Raw genomic sequence first — 10,112 nt, forward strand, 5'->3', positions numbered from 1 at the left:
TTTTCCAAGGCATCCCTTACCAAATCAGTACCATATAACTTAGCCTCATTGGGCTCAAACCATCCGATAGGTGAACGGAATCGACGGCCATATAAAGCCTCAAATGGATCCATCTCGATGCTGGATTGGTAACTGTTATTATAAGCAAACTCGGCCAAAGGCAGAAACGATCCCACTGACCTCTAAAGTCAATCACACATGCCCTGAGCATATCCTCCAAAATCTGAACTGTCGGCTCTGACTTCCCATCGGTCTGCGGATGAAAGGTTGTGCTGAGCTCTACACGGGTCCCTAATCCACTCTGTACTGCTCTCCATAAATATGAAGTAAACTGAGGGCCTCTATCTGATATGATGGAAATTGGCACACCGTACAACCGAACTATATCCTGAATATAAATCTGGGCCAACCTCTCTAAAGTATACGTAGTCACAACAGGAATAAAATGTGCCGACTTGGTCAACTTGTCAACAATCACCCAAACTGCATCAAACTTCCTCAAGGTCTGCGGCAACCCAACTACAAAGTCCATAGTAATTCGTTCCCATTTCCACTCTGGTATGGTCATCTGCTGAAGTAGGCCACCTGGCCTTTAGTGCTCATATTTAACTTGCTGGAAATTTAGACAATACATACTCAACTATGTCCTTTTTCATTCGTCTCCACCAATAATGCTGCCTCAAGTCACGATACATCTTCGTAGCACCTGGATGAATAGAGTACCGAGAACTGTGTGCCTCGTCCAGGATCTTTTCCCTCAGTTCATCCACATTAGGAATATACATACGATCCTGGAGTCGCAAAACATCATCCACACCAATAGTAACTTCCTTGACACCACCTCGTAGTACCGTTTCTCGACGAACCATTAAGTGTGGGTCATCATACTGGCGAGCCTTGATCTGTTCAAATAGTAAAGACTGAGCTACAACACCTACAAGGACTCGGCTGTGATCTGAAATATCTAGCCGCATAAGTCTGTTGGCCAAGGGTTGGATATCCAAAGCTAATGGCCTCTCTTCTGCTGGAATGAAAGCCAAACTACCCATACTCTCCGCCTTTCTACTCAAGGCATCTGCAACTACATTTGCTTTACTTGGATGATATAGGATAGTAATATCATAATCATTTAGAATTCCAGCAATCCGCGTTGCCTCAAATTTAGGTCCCTCTGCTTGAACAAATGCTGCAAACTGCGGTGATCAGTATAAACATAACAAGAAACCCCATAAAGATAATGCCTCCAAATCTTAAGGGCGTGAACAATCGCAGCTAACTCTAAATCATGTACCAGATAATTCTGCTCGTGGGACTTCAACTGACATGAAGCATATGCAATAACTCGCCCTTCCTGCATTAATACACAACCCAAACCAATGCGTGAAGCGTCGCAATACACTGTATACATTCCCGAACCGTAAGGTAACACTAACACTGGTGTTGTAGTCAATGCTGTCTTGAGCTTCTGAAAGCTTGCCTCACAATCATCGGACCATCGGAACTGCACACCCTTCTGGGTTAATTTGGTCAAAGGTGTTGCAATAGATGAAAAACCTTCTACGAACCGACGATAATAACTAGCTAAACCCAGAAAACTCCTAATCTCAGTCGCCGAAGTGGGTCGATGCCAATTCTGAACTGCCTCAATCTTTTGGGATCAACTTTACTACCTTTGCCCGATACAATATGTCCCAAAAATGCTACAGACTCTATCCAAAACTCACATTTAGAGAACTTAGCATATAGCTTTTGTTCCCGCAATGTCTGAAGCACTACTCTCATATGCTGCTCATGTTCCTCCTTACTGCGCGAGTAGATCAAAATGTCATCAATGAAGACAATAACAAACAAATCAATATACGGCCTGAATACCCTGTTCATCAGATCCATAAACGCTGTCGGGGCATTAGTTAAACCGAAAGACATTACCAGAAACTCATAATGACCATATCTAGTACGGAAAGCAGTTTTCAGAACATCCGAATCTCGAATCTTCAACTGATGGTACCCCGACCTCAAGTCGATCTTAGAGAACACCCTAGCACCCTACAACTGGTCAAATAGATCATCAATACGTGGCAACGGGTACTTGTTCTTAATAGTAACTTTGTTCAATTGGCGATAATCAATACACATCCGTATTGTTCCATCCTTCTATTTCACAAATAATACCGGTGCACCACAAGGCGATACACTCGGTTTGACGAACCCTTTGGCTAATAACTCTTCAAGTTGCTATTTCAATTCTTTCTGAGCCATGCAATATGGTGGGATAGATATAAGTTGGGTATCTAGAGCCAAGTCAATACAAAAACCAATATCACGATCAGGTGGCATACCTGGAAGATCTGAAGGAAATACATCGGAGAACTCCTGAACTACTGGCACTGAATCAATAGTCGGAGTCTCTGCAGTAGTATCCCGAACATAGGCTAGATAAGCCAAACAACCATTCTCAACCATGTGTTGAGCCTTTATAAAAGAAATAACCCGATTAAATGAACTAACCGACGAACCCTTCCACTCCAGCCTAGGCAAAGATAGAATAGCCAAGGTAACCGTTTTGGCATAACAATCTAGAATAGCATGATATGGAGATAACCAGTCCATACCCAGAATAATTTCAAAATCAGTCATCTCGAGCAATAAGAGATCTGCTCTAGTTTCATAACCACTGAATGTAATAATACAAGACTGGTAGATCCGGTTCACAATAACAGAATCGCCTACAGGAGTGGACACATAAACAGGAGTACTCAAGGACTCACGAGAAACACCCAGGAATGGAGCAAATAGAGACGACACATATGAATACATGGATCCTGGATCAAATAATACCGAGGCATTTTTGCCGCAAACAGAAATAATACCTGTAATCACAGCATTTGAGGCCTCTGCATCTGGTCTAGCCGGAAAAGCATAAAACCGAGCTGGAGCGCCAACTGGCTGGCCTCCGCCTGGCTGGCCTCCACCTGGCTAACCTCCACCTCTAGGACGGCCCCTTCCCACCTATCCACCACCTCTTGGTGGTCAGACTACTGGTGGAGAAACTGGTCCGCTAAGCATAGGCTGCTGACCTTACTGTACTGTTCTACCCCGAAGCCTAGGGCAAAACCTCCGCATGTGACTGGGATCCCCGCACTTGTAATAACTCTTCGGTGCGATGGGCTGCTGGCTAAGAGTCTGGCCCTGGGGACCTAAATACCCACTGGGAGGACCCTGAATAGCTGGTGGGCGGTAAGAACTCTCTGGTATAGCACTGAGATAAGGTCGCACTGGAGTACCCCGAGGAGGTAGTGGTGCTGGAAATGAGGGTCTGCTGGACTGCCCCCTCACGAACTGATCTCTGCCCCCAGACGGAGCACCTCTGAACTCTCCAGAGTACCTGAACCGCTTATCTCTCATAAACTGCTCTCAGCTTCGCTGGCGCACACCCTCAATCCTCCGGGCTATCTCCATAACTAGCTCATAAGAAGTACCCATCTCAACCTCTCGAGCCATAGTGACCTGAATGCCAGTATGTAAACTGGCTACAAACCTCTGCACTCTCTCCGCCTCAGTAGGGAGTATCATAAGTGCATGGCGAGAAAATTCAGAAAACCTCGCCTCATAATCAGTCACTAACATCTGACCCTGCTGGAGCTGCTCAAACTGAAACCGCAACTCTTCCCTCCGGGAGGGTGGAATATACCTGTCCAGGAAGATACGGGTGAACCTGTCCCAAGTCATGGGAGGAGGATGTAGTCTAGTCCATCGGTCCAAAAGTTTCTGAGGATCGGCGGCTACAGCTGGCCTGGGCTCAGGTGTAGCTGCTGCCACTGGCTGGGCTCCACCCACGGGTAGTGCACCCTAGGTCTGATATACAGCAGCTTCCTATCCATGAGCCTGCGCAGTAGGGGTCTGTGCTCCCCCGCCCGCCTGAGATGTGGCTGGGTCTGCCGGAAATAAACCGGTGTTGCGACCCATGACATCCTGAAATCTCGGTGCAGATGTGAAATCCATCGGAGCTGGCTCTGCCACAGGCACCTCATCCTGTTCCTCAATAATGGGGTTCTCTGCTGTACCCACTGGCGGCATAATTGGAACAGTCCTGGGACGTCATCGCCCTCTACCACGGGTTAGAGCCCTCCCTCTCCCTCGGCCTCTGCCTCGGCCTCTAGCAACTGGGGGAGTAGCTCTTCCCTGGTCTGGAACCTCATTCGAGCGCGTTCTCACCATCTGAGAGAGAATAAGAGAAGGATATTTAGAACTACATCAATTGCACGATGGAATATGAAGAAAGGTAATTTCCTAACACCTTATAGCCTCTCGAAGATAAGTACAGACGTCTCCGTACCGATCCCCAAGACTCTATTAGGCCTGCTCATAACTTGTGAGACCTACGTGAGCCTAGTGCTCTGATACCATGTTGTCATGACCCAATTTCACCTATAGGACGTGATGGCGCCCAACACTACGACTAGGCAAGACAACTTAGTAAATTAAGCATACATTGACAAAATTTAAAATCAAGAAAATAGTAAAACCCAAATTCTACCAATGTGTGTGCCAAGACTTGGTGTCACAAGTGTATGAGCATCTAGTAGATTATACAAAACCTCCAATACTATCTGAAATAAAATAGACAGAATGAAAAATAAATATACAATGAGAGATACTAGTAGCAGTAGAACGGCTCAGAAAGGCAGCTCACCACTATGCCCTTGGATAGCGTGAGTGTAAGACAATAGGTCCCCCACTAGTACTTGCCTCAAGTCCTGTACAAAAAGTACAGCAAGTGTAGTATGAGTACGTAAACAACATGTACCCAGTAAGTATCAAGCCTAATCTCGAAGTGGTAGAGACGAGATGACCGACTTTGACACTCACTATGGGTCAATAATAATAATTGAAATACAACTAGAATATTTAAATCAACATAATTCAAAGAATTTACAATAATTTATTTAACTAGTGGGAATAATCAAATTCCTTCAAATGCAACAATCCTCAATATATTAATTAAATTCCTTCAATTCAAATAATTTCTAATTTATCAATTAAATCTCATTTACAGGAATAACAATTAATTCCTTAACAAGCAGGAATAATAATTCATTAAATTTCAAGGATTTTTCAATTTATCAATTAGCTTCGCAAGCTGAAATACACTATTAAAGTATCGTGTAAATATTATTATTAAGCACGATTTCTGTTGAGGATGTACGGCCCGATTCCGAGTGTCGTGTACACTGCCGAGGGACGTGCGACACGATCCATAGATGCATCTATCTTGCCGAGGCGTTCGGCCCGCTCCACAAGAAAGGAGGATATTTTCTTATGTACCTCCGCAAGGAGAGTATATTTATTATAAGATAAATTCGGGAGAAAGAACAATTTCTTTTAACAATTAATTCATTTAAACAGAAAATCAAGCATATGAGATTTTCATCCTTTAATATCTTTATCTAACAATTCACAATATATTCGTATATATCAATTAATATTAATTAAATAAAGAATACAATTTACACAAGTAATTCAGGCTTTGAGTCCTAAACTACCCGGACTTTAGCATTAATAGTAGCTACGCACGAACTCTCGTCATCTCGTGCGTATGTAGCCCCCGCAATTAGCAACAATTATTCAATTTAATCCCTATGGGGTAATTTCCCCCTCACAAGATTAGACAAGAGACTTACCTCATCTCAAAGTTTACTTTCCGATTACCACATCGCGTTGAATTCTTGATTCGACGCCGAAAGATCTGAAACTATCCAAATGTTATACACAATAATTAATATATGCTAAATGATTCGAAATTTATCTATTAAATAAATTACCTTATCCAAAATGGTAAAATTCCTAAAATACACCCCGGGCCCACGTGCTCGGATTCTGGAAATTTTTGGATGAAAACGTTACCCATAATCTCAAGAAACTTAAATATATAATTTTTACCCAATTCCATAACTATTTTCGTGGTTATAATCTCACTTTTATAAAAAAAAATCTAGGTTTTTCACCTAAACCCTTGATTTCTAAGATTTACTAGTTATAATTTACCTATAATTTATGTATTTAACTCAAGGGGTGTGGAATTAACTTACCTCCAAGTTGTTAGTTGAAAACTCCTCTCAAAAAGCTCCAAAATCGCCCAAGAATGGAAGAAAATGGGCTCAAAATGACTGAGCCCCGATTTTTAACACATTCTGCCCAACAGTCATTTTCGCATCTGCGGACAGTGTACCGCATATGCGGCTTTCGCACCTGCAGAAAATCCTCGCAGGTGCGAGTTTCACTCGCTTGGGCCAAGGTCACTTCTGCGCACCCTTCTTCGCACCTGCGCGTTCGCAGGTGCGCAAATTCTCCGCATCTGCGGTCCACTGCCCCCTCCTCCCTTTTTCTGCTTCTGCGAAGAAATCTCGTATCTGCGAGTGCCGCGCCTACGAGCTTCTATCGCATCTGTGAATGTCGCACCTGCGACTGGCCAAGAAAGTGAAAGTGCGATTCTGACAGTAGCTGGGAGCTTCAGTTTTGGCTCCCAACTTCCAATTTGGTTCGAGCCTCGTCCGATTGACACTCGGGGCCCCCAGGACCCCGCCCGAACATACCAACAAGTTTGAAATCATAAAACGGACTCGCTCGAACTCTCGGAATGTGTAAAACGACATCAAATCTAAGAATCATACCCTAAACCAAATTGATTCAAATTTAAGAATTTCAAGTTCTTCAAATTACTTCCAATGCGCCGAAATATACTTAAACTACTCGGAATGACACGAAATTTTTGCGTGTAAGTCTTAAATCACTATACGGAACTATTCCCAAACTCGGAATTCCAAACGGACTTCAATTACTCAAAAACCTACTCCAAACCAAAATCAAAGAATTTTAAACCTTCAAATAGTTGAATTTTACTATTAAGCGTCAAAATGCTCCCGAGTTATCCAAAATCCGATTCGGACATACGCCCAAGTCTAAAATCATCATACGAACCTATTGAAACCGTCAAATCCCGATTCCGGGGTCGTTTTCTCAAAATATTGACCGAAGTCAAACTTGGCCATTTAAAGCCAACTTAAGGAACCAAGTGTTCCGATTTCAACCCAAACACTTTCAAATCCCGAACCAACCATCCCCGCGAGTCATAAATTAATAAAAGCATGTCCGGGAGTTTTATTTTAAGGAATGGGTTTCTAATAGTTAAAATGACATGTTGGGTCATTACAGATAATTTCTTGGGGATTTATCTGGGGATTTGCTTATTTGGAAAATTACTTGGGGATATTATTGCTGCGGATTTAGCTGGAGATTTGTTCTTGGAGATTTATCTGAGGATTATCTTAGCTGGGGAATTATCTGGGGATAGTAGTGCTACTAATTTAGTTAGGGATATTTTCTTGGGAATTTACCTGTGAATTTTCTTACCTTGGGAATTACCTAGAGATTTGGTTGATGTGAATTTAGTTAGAATTCTTTTTCTTGGAATTTACTTATTTGGTGAAATTACATATATTATTGTAATTTTTGCTACAAATTTATTCTTGGTAATATAGCTTGGGATTTACCTAGAAATTTTATTACCTAAGAAATTGTCACGACCCAAAATCCCACCACATGCGTCGTGATGGCACCTAGTCTCTAAGACTAGGTAAGCCGATTTCTATTACATTTTGAAGCTATTTCTTTTTGAATTAAATAAGTAACCAAAACTAACAACGGAATAAATATGAATATACAACCTCCCAAGACTGGTAGTACTGAGTCACGAACTCTAACTGAATACATGGAATGATCACGAGGACCGAATATACAATACTGTTTGATTAAAATTTAACAGTACAATGAAATGAAAAGACTCTAAGGGACTGCGACGACAAAGCAACTCTACCTTGAATCCTTACGGTCCCGCTTTAACACTGCTCAAGTCTGATATCTCCAATACCTGGCTCTGCACAAAAATATACAGAAGTGTAGTATGAGTACACCACGGTCGGTACCCAGTAAGTATCAAGGCTAACCTCAATGGAGTAGAGACTAGGTACAATCAAGACACTCACTAGTCTAATAACCTGTGCAATATAATATACAAAATACTAGGAAACAGATAGCAATAAGGGCGGGATAAAACAACCAGTGGTATGCGCAGTAAGACAACAAGAATACCATAAATATCACTCAATAATTAATAAATACATGTACGCCTAATTAATTCAAGTTTTTCAAATAAATATCCGTCACATATAATTCTTCCAAATAACTCTCTTTCAAATGTAGTTTTCTCAAATAATTATTTTTCAAATATAATTCTTTCAATAAATCTTTTCAAATATAATTTCCTCAAATAAATATCCTTCAAATACAATTCTTTCATATAATTCTTTTTGAATAAAAATCGTTCCAAATAAATATTTTGAATATAATTCTTTCAATTAATAAGTCACCATGTGATACCTCATTTCATAATCATAAAAATACGGGTCTCAGTCCATTTTCATATTTTCACGGCACCTCGTGCCCATAATTAAATCATCATATTTCCCCGGCACCTCGTGCCCTCATTTCAGATCACAACTGCACGGACAATTCACGTGCCAATTATCATTATCATTTCATCACAACACCTCGTGCCCACATTTTATATCACAACTACATGGACAATTCACGTGCTAAATATCCTCATTATTTACTCACGGCACCTCGTGCCCACATTTCATTTTATAATCAGCCTAACAATGGCCACAGACTCCCAATTTTAACATAAATCAGGACAAATTGCACAAGGTATAAAAATAAACACAAGCAAATCACAACATCACATGAAAATTATCAACTCCACAATCCCACATCATCACATATCGTCCCTGACAATAGCCACCCTTATCGCTCCTATTACCACCCTTATCACTCCTATAGCCACCCTTATCGCTCCGCCCAGACACTATCAATAGCCACCCTTATCGCTCCTATAGTCCTATTGTCACCCTTATCGCTCCTATAGCCACCCTTATTGCTCCACCCAAATAATATTCCAACAAACACGATAATAGTGAAATGCCACCCTTATACCCACATATTATCAACGGTGAAATTTCACCCTTATCTCCCCAAAATAATAACTCACACAACACAATAATTTACACGGGGAATTAACACGGCAACATAATAAAATCAATTCATGTCACAATTTGCCCAATGGCCACAACCAAATTCCAAAGATATAACAAAAATTAATTAATTTCACAACAAATAGCCCAAGACTCCACACAATGTATATAACACCCAAAAACAATCAATAGAGATAAAAATTACTCAGCATAAAGCAACACCTTCATTAATGCAAATTTAGATAATTATATTAACACTTATTCTTAAGCTCGCTTAAATTAATTATTTGCATAAGAAAATTCATATTGGAATTTAATTTCCAAGAAATATTAAACCAACAATACTCACGAAATTTCATAAATATTTCAAGTAACAATCACATCAAATTATCATATAAAAACAAATTCAACAATAAGGATTTAGGCATGCCAAACAGATGATTTAATAATTTTTCACAATTTCCCAATTTACTACACAATAATGCCTAAGACTTTAATTCAATGAATTTTGCACGTATAAGCCTGAGTACGGAAAACCAATCGCGATCGCGAAGAACAAACTCCCCAACTCTTCCAGACAATCTCTAGTATAATGGTCATAACGTTTTGTACTAAACTCCAAATGATGAATGGTTTAACTTTCTGAAAACTATATTCCAAGGGCTATAACTTAATTTGTTTCTCATCTCCTGATTCCTTATATATTTCTAGATATAAGCTTCCAAAGTCGGCCCTATGCAACAGAGATTTCCAAACTCTTCCCGGATAGCCTGTAGTATATCTACCATAACTTTTTGTACACAACTACAAATGACAAATGGTTTACTTTTCTGCAAACTAGACATCAAGGACTACAACTTTTATTTTTGGATCATCTCCAAATTCTTTATAGATTGTGTGATATAAGCTTCCAAAATCGGGTCAGTGCAACCAAGATTTGTTCTACGCGATCGCGAAAGAGCTTCTACGATCGCGATTCACAAGGCCCCAAACTGTTGTTTGCTCTTCGCGAACGCGACCAAA

Source organism: Nicotiana tabacum, chromosome 13 (genome assembly GCF_000715075.1).
Source record: "Nicotiana tabacum cultivar K326 chromosome 13, ASM71507v2, whole genome shotgun sequence".
NCBI classification, from domain to species: Eukaryota; Viridiplantae; Streptophyta; class Magnoliopsida; order Solanales; family Solanaceae; genus Nicotiana; species Nicotiana tabacum.